This window comes from Cynocephalus volans, chromosome 3, assembly GCF_027409185.1.
Source record: "Cynocephalus volans isolate mCynVol1 chromosome 3, mCynVol1.pri, whole genome shotgun sequence".
Classification (NCBI taxonomy): Eukaryota; Metazoa; Chordata; class Mammalia; order Dermoptera; family Cynocephalidae; genus Cynocephalus; species Cynocephalus volans.
Window position 1 is genome coordinate 115,469,011 of NC_084462.1, and position 24,357 is coordinate 115,493,367.

General features: G+C 37.3%; 2 pseudogenes; both read left to right on the forward strand.

Annotated features, from left to right (window-relative positions):
- The first annotated feature begins 7,115 nt into the window (after positions 1 to 7,115).
- LOC134374356 (small nucleolar RNA SNORA70) lies at positions 7,116 to 7,223 on the forward strand (annotated as a pseudogene).
- A 125-nt stretch (positions 7,224 to 7,348) lies between these two features.
- LOC134372725 (52 kDa repressor of the inhibitor of the protein kinase-like) lies at positions 7,349 to 12,575 on the forward strand (annotated as a pseudogene).
- The last annotated feature ends 11,782 nt before the right edge of the window (positions 12,576 to 24,357 follow it).

Here is a 24,357-nt window from a genome sequence, read left to right on the forward strand (position 1 = left end):
ATCATCTCACTAGATGCAGAAAAAGTATTTGATAAAATTCAACATTGCTTTATGAAAAAACTCTCAACAAATAAGATATAGAAGGAAATTATCTCAACACAATAAAAGACACAGATGACAAATGAACAGTTAACATCATCTTGAAGGGGACAAGTTGAAAGCTTTCCCTTAAGAATAGGAACAAGACAAGGATTCATACTCTCACCACAACTATTTAGCATAATACTGGAAACTTTAGCAAGGGCAATTAGGCATAAAGACATCTAAATTGGAAAAGAAGAAATCAAATTATCCCTTTTTGCAGATAACATGATCATATATAGAAAAACCTAAAGACTCCACCAAAAATTTCTTAGAGATGCTAAACAAATTCAGCAAAGTTGCAGAATATAAAATCAATACACAAAAGTCACTAGCATTTTTATTATGCAATAATGAACTAGCAGAAAAAGAAACCAAGACAGCTAGCCCATTTACAATAGCTACCAAAAAAGTAAAATATCTAGGAATAAATCTAACCAAGAAGTGAAATATTGCTACAATGAAAACTACAAAACTCTGATGCAAAAAAAGAAAAAATGAAAGAAAAGACCAAAAAAATGGAAAGACATTCCATGCTCATGGATTGGAAGGACTAACATTGTGAAAACATTCATACTACCCAAGGCAATCTAGATACAATGCAATCCTTATCAAATTACCAATGACCTTCTTCACAGAAATAGAAAAAGCAATCCTAACATTCATCTGGATCAACAAAAGACCTCAAATAGCCAAAGTAATCCTGAGCAAACAGAGCAAAGCAGGAGGCTTTACACTACCTGACTTCAAATTATACTACAAAGCTATAGTAACTAAAACAGCACAGCACTGGCATAAAAACAGACACTTGGACAAATATAACAGAATAGAAAGCCCAGAAATAATCCCATGTACTTACAGCCAATTGATCTTTGATAAAAACTGTAAAAACATACATTTGGGAAAGGACAGCCTGTTCAATAAATGGTGTTAGGAAAATTGGATATCCATGTGTAGAAGAATGAAACTGGACCCCATCTCTCACCATATACAAAAATCAACTGAAAATGATTAAAAAGTTAAACATAAGAACTGAAGCTATAAAAATTCTAGTAGAAAACACAGAGAAAATGCTCCAGGTAGGACTAGGTAAAGATTTTATGAATAAGACCTCCAAAACATAAGCAACAAAAGTAAAAATTAAAAAATGGGATTGCATCAAACCGAAAAGCTTCTGCACAGCAAAGGGAACAATCAACAGAGTGGAAGGAAAGCCTACAAAATGGGAGAAAATATTTGCAAGATACACATCTGACCAAGGACTAATTTTCAGAATATACAAGGATCTCAAACTCAGTGGTGAAAAAAACAAATAACACAACCAAAAACTTGTCAAGGGAGTTCATTTCTCAAAAGAAGACCTACAAATAGTGGCCAACGGGTATGTGAAAAAATGTTCAACATCACTAATCATTGGGAAAATGCAAACCAAAACCACACTGAGACACGATCTCACCCCAGTTAGACTAGCTATTATCAAAAAGACAGAAAATAACAAATTCTGGTGGTGGTTTGGAGAAAGGGGCACCATTATACTTTGTTGGTGGGATTGTAAATTAGTACAGCCATTATGGATAGCAATATGGAGGTTTCTGAAACAACTGCAGATAGAGCTACCATATGGCCCAGAAATCCAACTACTGATTATATCCCTAAAGGAATGGAAAGCATTATGTTGAAGGGATAATGCACTCCCATATTTATCACAGCTCTGTTCACAATAGCCAAGATATGGAACCAACCTAAACATCTATTGACAGATGATTGCCTAAAGAAAAGGTGGTACATATACACAATGGAATACTACTCAGCCGTAAGATAGAATGAAATTCTGTTATTTGCAGCAACATGGATGAGCTCAAAGAAAGTTATTTTAAGTGAAATAAGCCAGGCATAGAGAGAGAAATACCACATGTTCTCAGTCATAGGTGGGAGCTAGAAAAAAAAAAAAAAGAGAGAGAAAACAAAACAAACAAAGAAACAAAAACAAATAATAATAAGTTGAAATTTTAAAAGGAGAGAGAAGTGTGGTTACTACCAGCAGGAAAGAGGAGGGGAGAGGAGGGATAGTGAAAGGCTGATTAATTGGAACCCAAAGTACAGCAAGATAGGAAAAATAAGCCCTATTGGTATACAGTCAACCCAGAATTCTATAACGAATATTGTTTTACTGCATGTAACCAGATGTCTAGAAGAGAGGAGCTTAGATGTGCACATCACAAATAAATGATTAAGTTTTGCAATGATGAATAGACTAATCACCCTGAATAGATCAACACACATTGTATACATGTGTTGAAGTGCAACTCTGTACTCCATAAATATATACAATCAATATGTCTCATCAAAAAAATTTAAAAATTTAAAAAATAAATTAATTAATTTTAAAAAGAAAGAAATCATGTGGTGTTCTCCAAATTTTTTCTTTTTCTTTAGTGTGTTACTGTGTGTGTGTGTGTGTGTGTGTGTGTGTGTGTGTGTGTGTGTGTGTGTGTGTGTGTGTGCGCGTGCGTACACGCATGTGTGACTATTCTAGGTCCTTTGCATTTCCCCATAAATTTAATAATTGTCAGTTACAAACTAGTCAATTTGTAAAAAGCCTGCTGGGATTTAATTGTTACTATATTGAACCTATGGATCAATTTGGAGATAAATAACATCTTAGTAATATTGAATCTTCTGATCCAGAAATACAATACGTCTTCTCCATAGATTTAGGCTTTCTTCAGTTGCTCTCAATAATATTGTGTAATTTTCAGTGAACATAGTTTGTACACAAATCTTGCAAAATTTATCCCTAAGTATCTCATATTTTTGATGCTGATATAAATGACTTTTTTTATGTTAATTTCAACTTTTGGTGGTTTAGCGCTAGTACATAAAAGTACAATTGATTTTGTATATTAACATTATATCCTGCAATCTTTCTAAACTTACTCATTAGAGTAGCTTTTTTGTTAATTTCATAGGATTTTCAAAATGGATTATTATGTCATCTCTGAATATAAACAGTTTTACTTCTCCCATTCCAATGTTTATTTTTTATGCTTTTTTTTTTTTTTTTTTTTTTTTTTCTTGTCTTAATGTGCTAGCTAGAATTTCTGGTTCAATGTTAAGGAAGCCGGGAATTTAAACTCTTTTTTTTTAAGTTTATTTATTTATTAATATTACTTTTTTTTACATTCTATGATGTTGAAGAACAGTTTGGAGAGAGGTGGAAAAGGGAAGGGGGAAAAAACAGAGTGGGAGGAGGCAAGAGGAGGGGCAGGGTTGAGGCCTGTGGCACCTCTCTCTTTCCTGCAGAAGAGACCAGGGGGCTACCAGCAGTGGTTTGGTCATTACTGGGCTGGGTGAAGATTCCAGGGGAGTGTGGCTGAAGTCCTTGCCCTCCACTGCCCCAGTTCAGGAGCCCAGGGCGCTTCTTGCAGTGCCTCAGTGGTTGTCACTGGGTTGGTTGTGGATGTCAGGGAGACATGGCGGAGGCCCGAGGTCCCCCACCACCCCAGCTCCAGAGAGCCAGGGAACTTGTGAATTTTAATTCTAACTTTTGATTTAGGTAGGCAGAGCTTATAAGTTAGGAATTCCCTCCCCCCACCCCAAAAAACTACTTAATAGGGGAGGGGGAATAACAAATATGACAACCACTCTTGGAAAGAGGAGAGGTGGGCTGGGAACAGTAGGAGAGGAATGAAAGAGACAAACAAAAACAAAAGACATCTATGTCTTCCAACTTTTTTTCCCCAGATCAGGTAATTCTATAGTAGGTTAAGAATATGGACCCAATTAAGTGGTGAAAAATATAATCATAAGATAGGAAAGTAAATTGAGCCCACATGTAAAATTTACTTTCCCTACGGGAAGTTGAATTGATTTTCCTTATAAACATCTATGTTACTCAATGAATATTGATCACTTTACTGTTAGTTAGACTACAATCAATGGTTTTGATTTTGTTATAGTTAAGCAATTTAATGTGTTTGAAGTTCTCATGTATGGTGTGCTGGGTTGAATAGTGACTCCCAAAATTCATGTGTATCCAAAATCTCAGATTCTGGTGACCTTATTTGGAAATGGGTCCTTTGCAAATGTAATTAGTTAAGAAAAGTTCGTACTAGATTACTGTGGGTCCTAGTTGAATGACTAGTGTCCTTATAAGAAGGCCACATGGAGACTCAGAAGGATGAAAGGCATACGATGACAGTGACGAAGACTGGAGTTATGAAGCTACACAACAAAGAATGCCAAAGAATGCCAGCAAACACCAGAAGCTGAGAAGAAGCACGGAAAAGGCTTTCTTCAGAGGGAGTATGGCCCTGCTTGCACCTTGATTTCAGACTCAGTTATCCATAGTTGTGGTAAAATAAATTTCTGTTGTTTTAAGCAACACTGTTTGTGGTATTTTATTATAGCAGTCCCAGAAAACTAATACAAATTTTGGTACCAGGAAGTGGAGTACTGCTTTAACAAATACCTAAAAAATGTGAAAGTGGCTTTGGAATTGGGTAATAGGAAGAGACTGGAAGAATTTTGAGGCACGTGATAGAAAAATCTTAGACTGCCTTGGAAAGATGGTTGGTAGAAATATGGACATTAAAGGTGATTCTGATAAGGTCTCAAAAGGAAATGAAGAATGTTATTGGACGCTGTAGGAAGGTCAATCCTTGTTGTAAAGTGGCAGAAAAATGGCTTATTTGTGTTCTAGTGTTGGGTGGAAAGTAGAACTTATAAGTGATAAACCTGGATATTTAGTTGAGGATATTTCCAAGCAAAGTGTGGAAGGTACAGCTTGGTTTCTCCTTACTGCTTCTTGTAAAATGCAACAGCAGAGAGATACTGAGGAAGAAACTATTAAGATAAAGGAACCAACACTTGGTGATTTGGAAATTCTCAACCTATCCAGATATTATGCATGAGAAAGAGTATGGCTGGACAAACTTTTGCTGAAAAGATTAGGCATGTAACTCATGGATCCAATCAACCACCTCAGCAGAAGTCAGGAATAAAGATGGTGTTACCCAAGAAATATCTGTGGAAGACCCTCTGTAGAAGACCCTCTGTATAATTTCTTAGACCCTCATGAATTACAGAAGACCAACAAAGTTTTTGAGAATGTTTTGCCAGCAGAAACACTGCCAGACTGGACTGAATGGACATAGACAGGAGGAAATAAAGGAAGCATGAAACCAAGGGTAGAACCATGGATACAGACGGCATGATTACTGCCTCCTTGGGCCTAGAAGTAGAGCATCAAGATAAAGAAGATTATTCTCAGGCCTTAAAACCTAATGAAATTTTTGCTATGCTACTGTTAAGCACTGGTCCCTAGTGGACCAGTGAACCAGAGTTCCCATTATGTGTTCTTAAATAAATTTATTTTGTGCACGTGTGCATGTTTGTGATATGTGGACATTCTCAAGTCCATCATTGGTCCCTTTCTGCCAGGGTTGAAGTCTAGTGTTCTTCAATATTTAGTAAAGGGAAAATGGAACTGATTATGTATATTATAATATGCATAATAATATATGATATATATAATATGCTTATATATAGATTTCTTAATGTTTATTCTTCATATAGTTCATCCTTAGCTCTAGTCATTGTCATATTTCAGCAGCTTAATTCTCACAACAGTTCTGTTTTGAATTATTTATTAAAAAATTCATGTTAAATTTTTACCTTTTAAATATGTTGGTAACTAAACAGTTTTACATAGTTTTTATGAGCCAGATGCATCATTTGATTTATTCTGATTTTGTTTGCATATCCATTGTCAGTTAATACATGTTATATAATTAATTACATATTTTGTAAAAAAAAAGTATTTTATCAATTGATTATTTGAGTTAATTGATAAACATACTATGCCAATGTATTTACTTAAATTAATGATTAAAGTTAGATGAATAACAAAGTCAGAATTGATACATGTGATAACATGAAAAAATGGACAGGAAGAAAATGAGCATTTTTAAATCTAATTTACTTTAAAACAACATTTTTAAAACTGTACCTGATTAACTGGACATACAACCTGGAACACTGAGTTCAAAAAGAGTTCAGAGTCCAGCTCCTAGCACTCAAACAGGCCAAAATACTGGAGAAAACTAGTGCTTCTCCAGGAAGATAAACCACAACAGGTTGATCATAACTGAACTTCTCAATGAACCAAATGCACATACAATGTCTCAATTGGTTTTAACAATTTGAATTAAAATCTGTGTTGTTAATGGTTTCACTGGATAATATCCACAGAGATGCCTTGTATGAGCAAATTATCAAAATCAATGTCAATGTGCAAAATAATGTAAGTCAAAATACACATGACCCAAGCCTTTTAGCAGGTAATGAGTTGGTTTAATAATTTCAAATTATACTCGAAGAAGTTATTCAAACTTCTGAGTGGAAAAATTACTTTTTTTCTTTCAAAATCTTTTTTCTCAAATTAGCTTGTCAAGGCCAAAATGATATTATACCATTACATACCTTCAGTATGACTGCTTTTCAAACACAAAATGTCTATAACAGAAATCAGATTTACCTGATTAATACTAGGCTTTTTGTGGAGAAAAATTTAATAAAAGACATATTTTAAAATATAGTCACTTGCTTTATTCCAGACACTTTCTATAAAATCAACACACTTCAAATGAAGGTATTTATTATTTTGTTCCTAATCCCAAATTAAATGAACTCGAGTATTTTGTGTCATAGTTGTGCTCCCAAATTATAGGTATGTGAACATTTGGCCAGTTTGAAGGGTGGTCCTAGACAAAACATCCATTGTAGTCACAGTGGTACTGAAAATAGAAAAGTAGTGTTCCTATCTACATCGAATATTTCTCTAACTCTACAATAGCTAGGGACATTCTGAGAATTACATTTTCCCAGGTCTGGGGAAGACAGAAAGTATCCTCCCCTTGTCCTAATTGGCCTTGACCAAATCAAAGTTGACATTACTTCTGCTGCTGCTACAACAGTGCACTGCTTTATGTAGTCACAGCTATTCATAAAGCAGACATTCCTATAAGATTTTTTTGTTGTCAGAAGTTTCCTTATATCAATGGCTGCAAACAGCAGCCTCCTTGGTAGTGTATGCAGCCTGTTGCTTGTACGGGTTGCCCTAAGGGACCTTGGAGACAGCCCTTTCCAGTGGACATTCATGTCTCTGACTTAGTGCTGGCCCCAATCTAGGCTCCAGACTGGTATGTGAGGTGCTTTTGGAAAGCCTCAGGGCACAGTGGCCAGGGTTCACATTGGCCAAGTCATCATGTCCATCCGCACCAAGCTGCAGCATGTGATCGAGGCCCTACGCAGAGCTAAGTTCAAGTTCCCTGGCCGCCAGAAGATACACATCTCAAAGAAGTGGGGCTGTACCAAGTTTAATGCGGATGAATCTGAAGACATGGTGGCTGAGAAGCTGCTCATCCCAGATGGTTGTGGGGTTAAGTACATCCCCAACCGTGGCCCCCTAGACAAGTGGCGGGCCTTGCACTCATAAGGGCTTTCACTATGCTGCCCACCTCCTTACCTGCACCTGCTAATAAATCACAGCTTCTGGTCCACCTAAAAAAAAAAAAAGAAGTTTCCTTATAAAACATACAAATAATACAGGAAAAAGGATCACAGTACAGGAAATCAAAAAAGAGGAGTTATAGGGGGAAAAAATTAAATGAAGAATATTGTAGCAAATGTCCTTCTTAGTATAAATTCTACATTTTAAATTGTTTTAACTATGATAGCTTGAAAGAGAAAATATAATATGTAAACTGTACACCTTTGGTTATTTAATTCCTTCTCATAAGCAGAGGGTTTTCACACTAGGGCCAAGAGTTTTATAGGCTAGTAGACAAAATAAGCACCCACAGTTTTCCCACCAGAGATAATACTTGTGCTGGTTAATTTCTGTCTGCTCCTGCAGATCCACTCAGCATTCTTCTATGCCCTTCTCAATGCACTAGGAGTCTGATCCCTAAGGATAGCTTATCACATGCCCAGTAGGAGATCAGGACATCAGAGGGTAGGAAAAGAGCTAGGCAAGGATTTTCCGCAGATTCAGCTCTTTCCCAACTCTGGTAGCCATTTCTCTGCTCTTGTCCCCATCATCAGGATTATGGGCAGTAACACTACTCTCCGTTGCTAGAACCCTGAATGCTGTACCATCTAGGTTCCCATAACTCTGCCCACACCTCTATAAATCATCCCTTCTTTAAATGTTCTTCCTATAAACCTTACTGCATGTGCCATTCATTTCCCGCTAAAAGCTTTACTGTTGGATACTGTTAATATTTTATTTCTATTTAGTCTAAGTTTATGCTTTCATTTTGCTTAATGTATGAAAATTAAGCTCCCGTACTATTGAAAATTTTTTGCAAACCTAATTTACTTAACTTTTTGTTAGACTATTCAAATTTTAAATATCATAAACAATGCTGCAAAGAATATCTCTGTGTATGAATTATTGTTTGGATTTCCAATTCTTTCCGTAGGATGAATTTCATAGGATGAATTTAATACTGGATGAATAGTAAAAACACATTTAAAATTCTTGATAGGCACTGCCAAATTGCTTTCCAAATTGTACAAATTTTCAGTTACTAGAATAAGTGCTCACCATGCTAGACCCTTAAGCACGCTGAATATTATCATTTTCTATCTTTGCTAATTTCATAAGTAAAAAAGCATCTATTTTTTCCATTTGCATTTTTATATTACTTATAAGGATATACAATTTTAACACTGGTTAGTACTTTTCCTTTAATTTTTTTGAAGAGTCTTGTTTGTATTCTTTGTCTATTTACCTACTGCAATTTGTATGAGCTCTTCATATGTTTGACACATTCTCCTTGTGTCATTTTTATCACAAATATTTCCCTAGCCTGTATTTTGTCTTTTAATTTTCTTGATGATTTTACAGCTTTATTAATGTGATCAAATCTATCAATAATTTATTTTATAATTTTTTTCTTTTATTAAGCTCACTTGGAGATCAAAAATATATTCACCTACATACTTCCCATAACTTTTGTTTTGAAACAATTTCAAACTCACAGAAAAGTTGCAAGAATAACTTTTAAAGCTCTTATATACCCTTTATCAAGATTCATCAGTTTTTAACATTTTGCCACATTTGTTACTTTCCTTTATCCTCTTTCACTCGCTCTGTTTCATGTATGTGCATGTGTGAAATTTACTTTTCCTAACTATTTAAGGGTAGATTGCATACACCATGACCTCTTATTCATTAATATTTCAACGTGCATTTCCCAAGACCAAGAACATTTGGTTGACACGGTCACAGAACAATGATCAAATTTGGAGAATTTAACATTGATACTTTATTTTTATTTAATCTGCGATCTAGATTCCAGTCTTTTCAAATGTCCCTTATAGCATTTTTCCCCTCAAATACAGAATCCAGTCAAGGATCATGTACTGCATTTAGTTGTCATGTCTTTTTGGTCTCCCTTAATCTGGAGCAATTTCTCAACTTTTCTATGTATTTCACAATGTTTTAATTATTGAAGAACACAAGCTAGTTATTTTATAGAATATCATCCAATTTGAGTTTAATTTGTAGAATATCACTTAATTTGAGTTTATCTAGTGTTTCCTCATGAGTAAATTCAGGTTATGCATCCTCAGTAACGTTGTGTCCTTCTCATGGTGTCCCATCTAGAGACACGCAGTGTTCACCTACCCTCACTGCTGATTTTAACTTAGGTTACCCGGTAATGATATCATAAGGTCTTTCTTCTGTGTAATTAAGGACTTTCATTTTGCAGTTAATAACAATCTGTGGGAAGACATATTAAGACCAAGTAAATATCCTCATCAAACTTTCCCCCTAGATTTAGCGTCCAGGTGACTCTTGCTCTAACCAATCTTTACCACGTGGCTACAAAATACTGATTTTTCCAACTCCACCTCTCCCTCTACACTTATTGGTAAACAGAAGAGTCTTCTCTCTCATTCATTCACCCATTTACCTAATTTTATCAGTATTATTTACAGATTTCTTTTGTATTCAATAGTGTTAATATTTTAATAGTTTGATTTTAAATCTTTTATCTGCTTTGTTAATATTTAGTACAGCTGACTTTATTATTTATTATTAAAAAGCTTTATTACTGGGCCCCTCCCTCCACGCTGGCCTTGCCGAGCCAGCCCGCCCGCCCTGCTCCCCTGCCCGGCTCCCCCTTCCCGGCTCCCCCTGCCCGGGTCCCCTTCTGCGCTGCCCCCAGCTGCACGCGGAACAGCACGCAGTCCGACCTGGCCGTCTTCAGGTTCCCGCGGGATCCGGCCAGATGCCAGAAGTGGGTGAAAATTGCAGGAGAGCAGACTTAGAAGATAAAACACCTGATCAAGTCACTAAACATTCTCGATTATGTGCCCAACACTTTGAGACCTCTGTGACCTGTAGAACTAGTCCTGATAGGACGGTTCTTCGAGATAATGCAATACCAGCAATATTTGATCCTACCAGTCATTTGAACAATCCACATAGTAGACACAGAAAACGAATAAAAGAATTGAGTGAAGATGAAATCAGGACACTGAAGCAGGAAAAAAAAAAAATGATGAAACTTCTGAACAGGAACAAAAACGTAAAGAAACCAACAGCAATGCTCAGAACCCCAATGCAGAAGGGGGTGAGAACAGGATGAAGATTCCTTACCTCTAACCCATGAAGAAAAGGAAAACAAAGAATACTTGAAATCTCTATTTGAAATGTTGATTCTTACGGGAAAACAAAATATACCTCTGGATGGACATGAGGCTGATGAAATCTCCCAAGGTCTCTTTACTCCTGATAACTTTCAAGCCCTGCTGGGGTGCGGGATAAACTCTGGTGAAGAGGTCCTGAGAAAGCGCTTTGAGACAACAGCAGTTGTTCTGTTTGAAAACACAGCAGAAACAGATGCTGGACATCTGTGAGAGCTGTATTCGGGAAGAAACTCTCAGGGAAGTAAGAGACTCACACTTCCTTTCAATTATCACTGATGATGCAGTGGGCATAGCAGGGGAGGAGCACCTACCTGTGCTGGCGAGGTGTGTCGGCGAATCTCATAATCTGAGACAGGAATTTGTGGGCTCCCTGCCTTATGAAGCTGGTGCAGAAATTTTGGCTGTGAAATTTCATACTACGATAACTGAGAAGTGGGGCCTAAACGTGGAGTGTTGTCGTGGCCAGGCTTACACTGTGTTCAGTGGACTTTCTTCCAAAATGAAAGTTGTTGCTTCTAGACTTTTAGAGAAATATCCCCAAGCTATCTACACACTGTGCTCTTCCTGTGCCTTAAATATGTGGTTGGCAAAATCAGTGCCTATTATGAGAGTAACTGTTGCATTGGGAGCAACTGAGGAAGTTTGTTCTTTTTTCCCATTGATCACAACTGCTTTTAGAACTTAATGTGATTTCTGGTTTTTTATTTTTTTCAGAACAGTGAAGAAAGGGGTAGAGAACTGAAGGAAATTTGCCATTCTCAGTGGACAGGCAGGCATGATGCTTTTGAAATATTAGTGGACCTCCTGCAAGCACTTGGTTTATGTTCAGATGGTATAAATAGTGACACAAATATTAGATGGAATAATTGTATAGCTGGCCGAGCATTTGTACTCTGTAGTGCAATAACAGATTTTGATTTTGTTGTTACCATTTTTGTTCTTTAAAATGCCCTATCTTTTACAAGAGCCTTTGGGAAAAATCTCCAAGGGCAAACCTCTGCTGTCTTTTTTTGCAGCCAGTAGCTTAACTGCAGTACTGCATTCACTCGATGAAGTGATGGAAAATATTGAAGTTTATCATGAGTTTTGGTTTGAGGAAGCCACAAATTTGGCAACCAAACTTGATATTCAAATGAAACTCCCTGGGAAATTCCACAGAGCTCAGCAAGGTAACTGGGAATCTCTCCTAACCTCTGAGAGTTACTATAAAGAAACCCTAAGTGTTCCAACAGGGGAGCATATTATTCAGGAACTTAAAGATATATTCTCAGAACAGCACCTCAAAGCTCTTAAATGCTTATCTCTGGTACCCTCAGTCATGGGACAGCTGAAATTCAATACGTCAGAAGAACACCATGCTGACGTGTACAGAAGTAACTTACCCAATCCTGACACACTCTCAGCCAAGCTTCATTGTTGGAGAATCAAATGGAAACACAGAGGGAAAGATATAGAACTTCCATCCACCATGTATGAAGCCCTCCATCTGCCTGACATCAAGTTTTTCCCTAATGTGTATGCATTGCTGAAGGTCTTATGTATTCTTCCTGTGATGAAGATTGAGAATGAGCACTATGAAAATGGACAAAAGCGTCTCAAAGCATACTTGAGGAACACTTTGACAGACCAAAGGTCAAGTAACTTGGCTTTGCTTAACATAAATTTTGATATAAAACATGTTCTGGATTTAATGGTGGACACATATCTAACTCTATACAACTAGGTCAGAGCTTCCTACAGATAATTCAGAAACCATTGAAAATACCTAAGAGACTTTTAAAATAGGCTTTCTCTTATATTTGATATTTGGAAGAAAATCTGTAAGGTGTATGTAGGCCACTTAATCACTGAATATCTTTGCCTGTGGGCCTCCTATTGAGTACATGAGCCATTGATAATCTTCCTATTTAAATGGCCCGTTTGAACTCTCATGCTTTGAAAACCTATCGGTTCTTCCAGAAGATAGCATTGAAAGTGCCACGTTTCACTTCTGTGTGATCTCTGCTAGTGGTGCTCTGGAATTGTTATAGCCAAGTCATATTAGACATAACATTTATTATCACCATGGATCCATTTGTCAGGTATTGAGTTATAAATTCTTTGAAGAAATAAATTTTAAGGAGGTGTGGGAGGAAGGAATACATTTGATAAAATGTTACAATGAAGCCCACGATTGACCTTTGACTAGTGGGAGTTTTAAGTATATTGTTGAAAGTCTGTAATGGACACTTAAGGGAATTAACAGAGAGAGACGCTTGTGAACTCGCCAAATAAGGATTTCAGTGTAGATTTTGTCTTTATCGAATAAACTTAGAGGAACAAGTTACAGTTAAAGTTTGAATGGCAGAGGCTGCCATTGTTCCTCATCTGGTGGTTACTGTTTCCATTCCTTCGTCGAGCCTACATCTCCACATGCTTTTTAGCAATCATATGTTGAACATGTGTTTCATGGTCAGTACAGAATCAGCGGCCGTGGATACTGACAACTGACATGTCTGTTTTCTTCTGTCTTTTTCCATGACTATACTGCCTCATCTTGATTTATAAACAAAATCTGAAAAGCCTAAAGTGTTTTGTGGTTTATCTAGAAATAATACAGAAAATACTGCTGTTATTTTTGCTGAGGAAAATCAATTGTGTATAGTTTATTTCAATCTAAATAAAATGTAAATTTTCTTTTACTAAAAAGCTTTATTACTGTAATTCCAAAATATTTTCATAATTATTATCCATTTTGTCCCCTTATGAGTTATCTATTGCTACATAACAAACCACTCCAAGACTTAGTGGTTTAACACAACAACAATATATTATTTCTCACAATCCTATGGGTTGGCTGGACAGTTCTTCTCCTAGTCTTCCCTGGGCTCACTCATGCAGCATCAGTTAGCTGATGGGACAACCCTAGATGGCCTCACTCATGTGTCTGGGCTGTCAGCTGGGTCTCTGTTACCGCATGTCTTTGCCCGGGTTTCTTCACTTGGTGGTTTCAGTGATCCAAGAGGGCCACTTGACGACTTTCTTGCAGTCTCATGTTACTTCTACCATATATTATTTGTTAGAGCAAGTTCCCAGGCCAGCCCAGATTCAAGAGGCAAGGAGATAAACTACGCCTCTCAATGGATGAGCTTCAATGTGCTTGTAGCCGTCTTTAATTCACCACAGTCCCAATAGCAATCCTGAGAATGAAGAGAGCTGGTTATTATCCTCTCACTTTAACAGATGAGGAGCTGAGGTACGAAGAGGTACATCAACAGTAGAAAGAAGTGACACTTTAAAAATGACCCACAGTTCAGCACCATTAATATCACCTGAGTGGTTGTTTGACATGCAAATTCTCGGATCCTACTCCAGGCCTACTAAATTAGTATAGAGATACTATCTAAATAATAGAAATATTATAGTAATAGATAGTATTATTCCACAGTAATACTCATGCTGTACCTGGGAGTAGGTCCCAGGAATCTGTGTTAATAAACTCCATGGGCCTCTTTATGCATCCTAGAGTTGGAAAAGTAGTGATATCAGGACAAATGAATTTGAAGTGAGTCAAACCACATTCATTGTCCAGCTTTGTCACCTGCTATCTGGGTGATCCTGAGTAGATCACTGAACCTTTAAGAACTTCAGTTTTTCTATTAGAAAAGAAAAGCTAGTAATATCTGCTTTGCCTACTCCAGCAGCCTATTATGAATATCAAAAGAAGATGTGGTATGGAAAAGCAGGCAGTGCAATAATGATGAATATGGTAATGTTGTCCAAGATCACAGAATTTATTAGTGACAGAACCAAGACTAAAAGAGCTGGATTTCTGACTTAGACCTCTTCAGGAACAAACACTTATTGGGCCAGCAGATTTTCTGCCTTTTCCAGATCTTCAGAGCTAGTGCAAACTGCAATACTGATTACAAAGAGCAGGTGAGGAGTCAAGTGTGATGTTCTCTCCAAAAAAACAAAGAGCCCCTTCTCTCCTCTCTCCTTCTTCAGTAGCACAGACCTCTCCGTTCCCTAAACAAGCTCACACAAGACCATCACAGCAGGGCATGGCCCTCTTCCTTCCCTTTCATGGGAAAGGATCATTGAGTGGGAAGTGTTCGGGATGAGTGAGTGTTACTGGAGAGTAGGAGGTGGAGTGACAATCCTGTGTTTTTCAAGTTTGAGGCATGTCAGTGAAATGGCATCTACAGGCTGCTGAAGCTTTTGGAGAGTCAGAATTTGAGAGCTGGTGGGTGAGAAATTGCGATCTCTCCCTGATTATTCACCTCCTCCAACCTATATTTTTAATTCACCCACTCTTAATTCTAATCTTCCCTCCAAGCAATTTTCTAAACTCAAAAAGCCAATTGTTGTCCTCTCAGCTGTCTCATCTTCCTCAAACTCAGTCTAATGTAGAAAGGAGGTAGTAAACTCTACATAATCCCCTTATCCTTCCTAATCACAAGCCCAATTTTCCAACCACGTTGACAGAAAAAAAAGGAGATGTATCCAGGCATTAAAAAAATAATAATTCAACCTGTAAGAAGAAGTAGCATGGTCTTCCTGGGTTCTAAGCCCAACTCCATCCCTAACCTACCCTAGCATTTACTTTGTTCCTCATTTCCTCTTCTGTAAAATGAGAATAACAACATAACACATAGGCATTATGAGGACCACATAAGTTAATACATGTAAAGCTCTTACTTAGAACAATGCCTGCTGCATGGAACCACATGGAGCTTTATAGATTTTTCCCCACCATAGTAGATTACCACAGCCACTGCCTATCTGGTCTCCTGCCTTTAATCTCTCCTTGCGCCTAATCCATCTTCCCATGACTAATCTTTCTCAATCCCCATTAAGTTCCTCATCTCCCACCTTAAAGAATATATTGCCCATTGCATGGACTCTAAACTTCTTGGATTAGCGTTAAAACACTCTTCACATCATTCCCTTCAACTCTGTCCAACCACATTACCCAATACTTATACAATAGGGAGCATTATTAACGTTTTAGGCTGGACAATTCTTTCTTGTGGGGAACTGTCCTGTGTACTGCACCAGGGATGTTTAGCAACATCCTTATTCTCTACCCACTAGATGCTGGTAGCAACCTCCATTTGGGACAACCAAAAATGTCTCCAGATATTGCCTAATGTCCTCTGGGGAATAAAAATCTTCCCAGTTGAAGTACTAGAGAGAACCACCGCTCTACAAAGACTGTTTCTCCCTTGCCATGCTTTCATTACCATTTCTCAATTTGCCTGGGACAATCTCACTTTGATTCCTTTACTCAAAGTATATCAAATTTTTTTATTTAGTGAAATACATAACATAAAACTTACCATTCTAAATGTACAGTTCAGTGGCATTAAGTACATTCGCGTTGCTGTAAACCATCATCATTATCATCCATCTTCAGAACTTTTTCATCTTCATAAACTGAACTTTCTCATTAAACAATAACTTTTATCCCCCTTCCTCCAGCCCCTGGCAACCGCCATTCTACTTTCAGTCTCTATGAATTTGACTATGCTAGGCACCTCACAGACATAAGAATCATACGATATCTGTCCTTTTGTGTCTGGTTTATTTCACCTACAATAACATCTTCAAAAGGTTCATCTGTGCTGTAACACGCATCTGATTTTATTACTTTTTAAGGCTGAATAATAGTCCATTGTATGGATATGCCACATTCATCTGTAGATGGATATATGGGTGGTTTCCGACTTTTGGCTATTGTGAATAATGCTGCTATGAACACAAGCGTACAAATATCTGTTTGTGTCCCTGCTTTTAATTCTCTTAGGTATATAACCAGAAATGGAATTGCTGGATCATGTGATAATTCTATATTTAAATTTTCAAGGAACCATCATACCATTTTCCACAGCAGCTGCACTATTTTACATTCCCACAGACAATACACAAGGATTCCAATTCCTCCACGTCTTCACCAACACTTGCTATTTACTGTTTTTTTGATAATAGCCATGCTAATGGGTGGGAAGTGATTTTGATTTGCATTTCTCTAATTAGTGATGTTGGGCATCTTTTCATGTGCTCATTAGCCATTTGTATATTTTCTCTGGAGAAATGTCTGTTCAATTCTTTGCCCGTTTTTAAATCATGTTGTTTGTTTTTTTGTTGTTGAATTGTAGGAGTTCATTATACATTCTGATATTAATCCCTTATGGGATATATGATTTGCAAATATTTTCTCCCATTCCATGGATTGCCTTCTCACTCTGATGGTAGAATCCTTTGATGCACAGAAGTTTATAGTACATTGTTTTAATTTTTTTTAAAAATGCCATAGAAAGTCTTTGAAAGAGCCATCCCAAAACAAACATAAACCTGCAATATATAATTTAGTCCTAAATACCTAGAGTATGTATTAGTTTTTTACTGTTGCTGTAACAAATTACAAGCAAACTTAGTGGCTTAAAACAATACAAACTTATTCTCTTACAAACCTGTAGGTCAGAGTTTTGAAATGGGTCTCACAGGGTGTCAAGGTGTCAGCAAGGCTGCATTCCTTCCCAAGAGTACACAGGAGAACATGTCTCCATGCCTTTTCCAGCTCCTATAAGCCAACCACCTTCCTTGGCTCATGGCTTCTTCTTCCATCTTCAAAGCCAGCAACACTGCATTGCCCTGTGACCGTTCTTCCGTAGCCACAAATCCCTCTGACTCTCATCTCAGAGAAAAGGTTCTTCTAAGGACTCCATTGATTAGGTTGGGGTCATCCAAACAATCCAGGATAATCACCCCCATCTCAAGGTCCTTAAGCTTTATCACATCTGCAAAGTTTCTTTTCCAAAGTAAGGTAACACATTCACAGTTTCCAGAGATTAGAACATGGACGTCTATGGGGGTCAATGATTCTGCCTACCACAAAAAGTAAAAAAAAAAAAATGTGAAACATAAGTAAACCTGGAATTGGTATTGTATGACTTTCTGAACACATTTTCTCCCTCTTGTCTCAGCTGAATGTGGTAACTCTGCACCCTTTGGACTTTTTGATGCTAACTGAATTTCTATAGACTCTCATGGCCATCTGCTTTACTGACCAAGATATTTCATGAATTCACACTCTCTTTTCTGGTTTAGAATAATCGATATCCAAAACAGATGGGATGAGATTTTTTGAAGTTTTGACACAACTTTAGCAAAGGAAGTTAGAAAAAGCTAGCCAACTTGAAATGCCACCTCCACATATTAAGTATTAGTATGTACACTACATATACTTTTTGTATGTATAGTAAGTGTGTTAGTACTTATATACTTCTTTAAGTATGTAATTAATAGGTGTTTAACCAAAAATGCACAATGGGATTCTCCCTTAAGTATTAGGAGCCTGGAGACACCTGGAATAGACAATGGAGGCAGGACTATCATATATTATTATGAAGACTGTTTTCAGCACAAGGAACCCAAGATCTATCTCATGCTTCATCCCTGATCCAGGATCCCAGGGCTATATAGAAAAAGGGTCACCCTTTTTTCTAATTTCCACAAAGGTACTATGTGAGCTAGTGGGATGACTTGGAGGGCATTCAGAAGGAAGGGAGATACACCCTTAGCAGTGCCTTACTGGGACACAGCCATATCTAGAACCCTAAAAGAGGCTCCACATACACTTTCCGAAGTATTCTAATTAACTTCCAGAAGAGTTTGGAATACACTTAACACCAACCCCTAATTATATCGCTGATATAATGTGTACAGGTAGAATGTGACCAGGGCAGTCAAGCTCACTCTCCATGCATAGACATCAGTCTATCACAGCCTTCACCTTCCTTAGCTTTTATCATCCTATTCTATATCCATATTTGGCCAGGTCTACTGTGAGCTGCTCAGTTTAATTCAATACAGCTGCTTTCTGACAGAGATATAAAAATATCAGATTATATCTAAAATATCTTTCAAAAGTGACAAAGGGGTCTACCAAAGTAAACCCTACTTAAATAGAATCAATTATTTTTAAGCATCTGATTTCATTTATTATCAAAATATATCTGACTAATTTCAACATCAGTCACTGATGTTAGAACTACAGGCTAGCTACCAAGTCTGGGGACATAGGTTAATAAATGATTTATTGATATTATAATATGTATAAAATAATGTCATGTTTTCAGACTTGAGAAATCACCCAGCATAACCTTATATATAAAGATAAAATTCATCATCATCAAAAGAGTTCTCTGAGATGCTTTCTGTTAGGAGCTCACGATTTGCTTGCTCCCATGCAAAAACGCACTATTCAAACACTGACAAACAATATCTAAGAATCCCTAGTGGAGATAATGCTATACCATTGGCTTGTCATTCATTTTAAGGACTTTTTATTGCAGAATAGGAAAAAAGCTGGTAGAAATGACATGGTTCTGTAGAAATATATATTTCAGCAAAATTGCACACATTCTACACATCTATACACTGAATATCTGTTTCTTTTAGAAATTCAAATACAAATGAATGTTGTTGAAAAGAAATGTATTGGATTTGTTTTTCAAAATCTTTCTTTTCCTTTTGTATACATCTGAGAAGAAAGGAAATGCAATGCTTTACAGAGGCAATCAAGTGAGAGCTTATCCCAGCTTATCCCGTAAGTCCAGGATTTGCATAAAAGTACATTCTAGCACAATATTCACAGTGGACAAATAAGTATGCAGCTTACAGTCTGCCTGGTTGGGTTTTCCAGGCTCCTGTCCAGCCTCTCCCCACTTGTGTGGCTATATCTCTAAGCACAGTAGATTTCCCACCACTCCCTGAATTTTCCAACCTCTGTCCTTTTGAACAGACTCTTCCGACTGTCTGGAGTCCCTTGCCCCCTATCCACCTGACAAACTGTTGCTCATTAATCAAGGCCCAGCGGAAATGTCATCTCTTATTAGTTTCCCTGACCTTTCTCTGCCCTTTCCCTCTACTGTGACTGCAGAATTATTCACCTTGCACTTGTGTTTCCATGCACTTATGTGTGCTTCTATTACAGCAACTATCACCATGTGCAATTATTCGTGAACATGGTCATATTCCACCGACCTTCTTGAGGAAGGTTTACATCATTTTTCCTATACTCAGAGACTAGCACATTACATGGCATAATTTGGTTAACAGAACTGAATGGAGGAAACACATAAGAGATGAGCTTTCTTTTCCCTGAGATGGTATCTATCCTGGAGAATACAGAAAGATCTTTACAAGACCAATAATGAGCTTAATGGTACTTAATACCAATTATGTTCAATCTTCAATTTCAGAAATAGCTTCAGATTTAGGGGTTTTTACCAATGGCAGTTAAACAAAGATATTAAAGGAAATTTTATTGCAGCAATTGCTCAAGTTGAAACAGGTTTAAGAACAAATCTGATTTAAATACATACCATTTACTTCTATTTATCTATAAGATGTTTGAAATGGAACGTTTTGGAGCAGAATTATAAAAGTCTTCATCTTCAGTTGTGAATTCTGAGGAAGTCTTTTTTACAGCTTTTCAAACATTGTACTGTAGTTGGTTATTCAAAAGTTTAAATTATCACAGATTGTTCCACTGTCATAGATTGCTAACCATAATGTTCATTCAGATGAATCTGTTCTCCATGGAAAGCCCCAGTTCCAGTGGATTAGTTAGAGACTCCTACAAGATGGCACACATTAGGACAATTTCCCTGGGTCCTGTTCTGTTCGACTCCATGTTCCCACAGTTAAAGGCCCCAGTTGGTAAGATAGGCTCTAACTCCTCCAACTGAGGTTTTTAAAACACCTGCAGCAGCAAAGATCTTTAAAATACCCAATTCCTGAAGTTGTAGGGAAATTAGCATTCTCATAATATTTTGATGAGCTTTGGTAGAATAAAATAATAACACTAGTCTGGTGAGTCCATCCGAGAATATATATAGGGCCTTTTGAATGTCCAGATTCTTTCTATTTCATCCCTAAAACTGTCCCATAAAGATCTGAATGATGATGTTTCTAGCTGATCTATGTGTCCTCGCTGTAACACTTAGACTTCTTTGTGCCATTTGCTTTCCAGAGAGTGAGTTCATCTTCCATTTACCCAAAAGATCTTAAAGCAGTACCTGTTATTTATGCCCCTGGCATGGCTGCCTTTTCTCTGGAGTCAATTTTTTTCTCGCTTGAATGGGTTTGTGTGTATATTTAGTCATTATTTGGATATCTTGATCGTATTTTCTTGCACTTTCAAAATAACATATTCTGCTTTGTATCATTTGTTGTAGTAAACATAAAACCAGGTTTGATTTCAGAATAAATCCAATTGAGATGTTCAACTGATGTTGTTTGGAGGAAAAGAAAAGTACTAGACTTGGAAATCGGCCTTCCTCTTTTAAGTTGCATAACCTTTTGTTCAAAGCAAATTTTACTCATAGGTGAAAACAAATGCTTTTTTTTTTTAAAAAAAAAAAAAAAAAAAAAAAAAGCAGAGCATCTGTGATGGGGAAAGGAGCCAAGAAGCCGTGGACACCATGTAGGTCCCACCTTATCCTCTCTGCTACTGTTTACCCTCCCCTGGACACAGCATGAAAAACACTATTAAGAACTGAAACATCTTGCTTTTGGTTCTCTGCATTTGAATACAAAGACCTTTGATTTCAAATAGTACTTTTTATACAGAGACTAAAGGGAGTGCATAAATGGACATATGCAAGTGTGTGCCACTTTTATTTTCCATTTTTCAGGTTCTAAAACAAAATGCTATTTTCCTTTAAGCATAGTTTACTTTCTCCAGCATTTCAGGTCTTCTGAGATGTTCACTCCCCTTTCCAGGTCATGAAAGAAAGAAAACAGAGCAGGGTAAAGATTTATGTGGTTGGAAGACCAGCGTGCAAGTCCTGGCTTCCCCTTTATCATCATGTGACCTTATCTGAGTGTCTGCCTCCTCATGTGTTCAGTGAAACACAGAGTTGACATTCACATTTGATGAAATAAAATCAGAGAAAAATTTCTCCATTGAAATACATTTCTGCTGTCTACAGTGATCACAGAGTTGGAGAATTTTGCTGCAGGTATAAAAGATGCAAGACTGTCCCTAACTGCCATTGTTTTTACCACCATGGACTGATTCTCTATCTTTTAAGAGATAAGAGGTCCTCCCTGATTTCTTGGGTGGTTGGCTTTTCTGAGAACCCGGAGTTAACTCAGGACCCCTAAACATGTTTACCAAGTGTACTGCCCCCCCCCCATGCCTGAAGTAAAATTGTGAACTGGCATCAGTCACTCAAGTGTTCCATCATCCTTAGGACATTTACCCACCTTTGTATCTCCCCCTCCTTCTCCCACACACATATGAGGGGTCTTCAAAAAGGCCATGGAAATAGTTGCATTATCTTTTAATTTCATTTTCCACAAACGTTTTGAATACCCTTGTACACATAGGGAAGCTTACCTCTCCTTCATCTCATCTCTCCAGGGTATCCTTAGGTTGCCTAAATTCATGAAGAATCTACCTATAAAAGTGGTTTACTTATACATTTTACTATGGCCCTCTTGCTATTCCCATCTTCAGATCAAACTTCTTATCACACCACTTAACTACTCACAAGCCTTCCATTTCCTCCTTCTTTAATTCTAACTCTGATGCCTTTGATATCCTGGCACACTCCTAACTCTCTAAAAGTATTTTCCACTGCTCCTGGTGGCTTTCTGCCATTCAAGTCCCCACCCGCCAATACGGCAGGCTTCTGAAATGACCTCTCTGCTTCTGTTCACTCCCTAAAATCATACCCTCTCTCAAGGCCTAATCCTCAGACCCTGAAACCTTCCACACTAGTCCTGCTAGAACTCTCCTCTTCAAGCTTCCTATAACTCTTGGAAACAATAAAACGTAGTTTAGTTCTTAATTAACTATTGCTTTGTCTTTATTGTTTTATTTTACTGTTTCATATCTGCCTTCTCTCTCCAGCTATATTATAGGCTCTTTGAGAAAGGAGTAATACATGTCTGTGGCTATTATTCTTCCTAGCACATGGTAGGAAATGTTGGTGGCCTGTGTGGCTTCCCATGCCTGGTACTTCCTTGTAATAGTCACAGTAACCGCATTAATGGTGGAAATTACAAGCCTGGAGGGAATGCTTGAAGGAAGGATGACTTGGGTCTCAACTTCCTCCAAGCAAGCCATGTCCTCTTCTTTCCAAATAGGGGTCAGCCCCAGACACAAGCTGACATTTTTTTGGCTCTAAGAATCACCCTGAATTAACTCACTGCTATATCACACTGGAAGTTTCCTGGAAGAGGTGAGATTTGCTAGACTGATATACAATAAGAATTCAGCTATCTGGAATACTCATACGTGGGTAATAAATGAGACTCCATAGTTACATTTCCAGGTAAACAAAAATATCCCTCTCAATTTAAAGCATCATCACTTTTTATATTTTAACCATTTGATGGAAATGTGTGCTACATCCTAAAATGCAAAATATGCTTTCCTGTTTTCTTAAATAGGCTGACATGGGCCTGATTTAACAGGACAGAACAGCAACTTTCAAATTTTTCTACACAACTTCTACCAGCAAAAGAGAGTGAATATCTGTCTCCAAAAGAATAGGCATGAAACATCCCATTTTTATCTTAAAATATTATCTAAATTTTACATTACATACTGTATCTCCGTTTAAGAATGAAGTTACTGATTTAAATCAGTGGTTCAATCTATAACCTCAGGTCATAGATTTGACAAAGTTTTCGTTTTGCCAAATGACCTCTTTGGAGAAGGTCTATGTTCCTCCTATTTATCTCACATTAAAATAGCCTTCATTTATGAAATGATGTCGATAAAAGCCCTTGACAAAAAAAAAAAAAAGAGCCTCTCCTTCACTTTGATTTTATTTTACTAGTCCATAAAACTTAAAAACCTATACCTACTGTTTTTCATAAAGTTTTTAAAAAGCTCCGAAAAGGTGTTTCACATGAGTCCCACATATTCTATACCCCCTAGCATCCTGCCTTATGAGCTAAAAGTGTGCATCTTTATGAAGCTCAGCTTCAGGGACACACTGTAAAGCAGTGATGCTCTCAGGGCCTGCAGAAGTAAGTGGGGTTTCTGCCCCCACACTGAAAATCCCAGACTACTACATTCGTCACATTTTCCCCCTAGCTATTAAGCCATGGGTTGCCTCTGTATTTCCTTTCACATGCCTGCTGTAACAGTCTTTATCTCATTTTTATATTTCTTCTTATACTTTGCTATGATAAGGAAACCAGATTAGCAAAGATTTTATGTTGAATGTAAGTATTAGAATAAATACACCTGAGTGTCTAAAAAATTCTCCTTTGAATAAATGTATGAGTGTTGGGGTGTGGACATTCTTGTTATCTATTTTGTCCATTCAGAGACCTGTTCTTCTCTCTTCTGTGTTCTTGGCTAAGTTACAAATAAGTGAAGTTTCTGGCAGGTAATTTTGATTAGATGAATTATTACTAAATTCAATCTTTGAGACAAGAGTGCAAGCTAGCTCTGTTTTTATTCAAATTTTAATCAACTACCTAAATAAACACATAGAAACCAGGCTTTTTTAAATTTTCAACCGATCCAGAGATGGATAG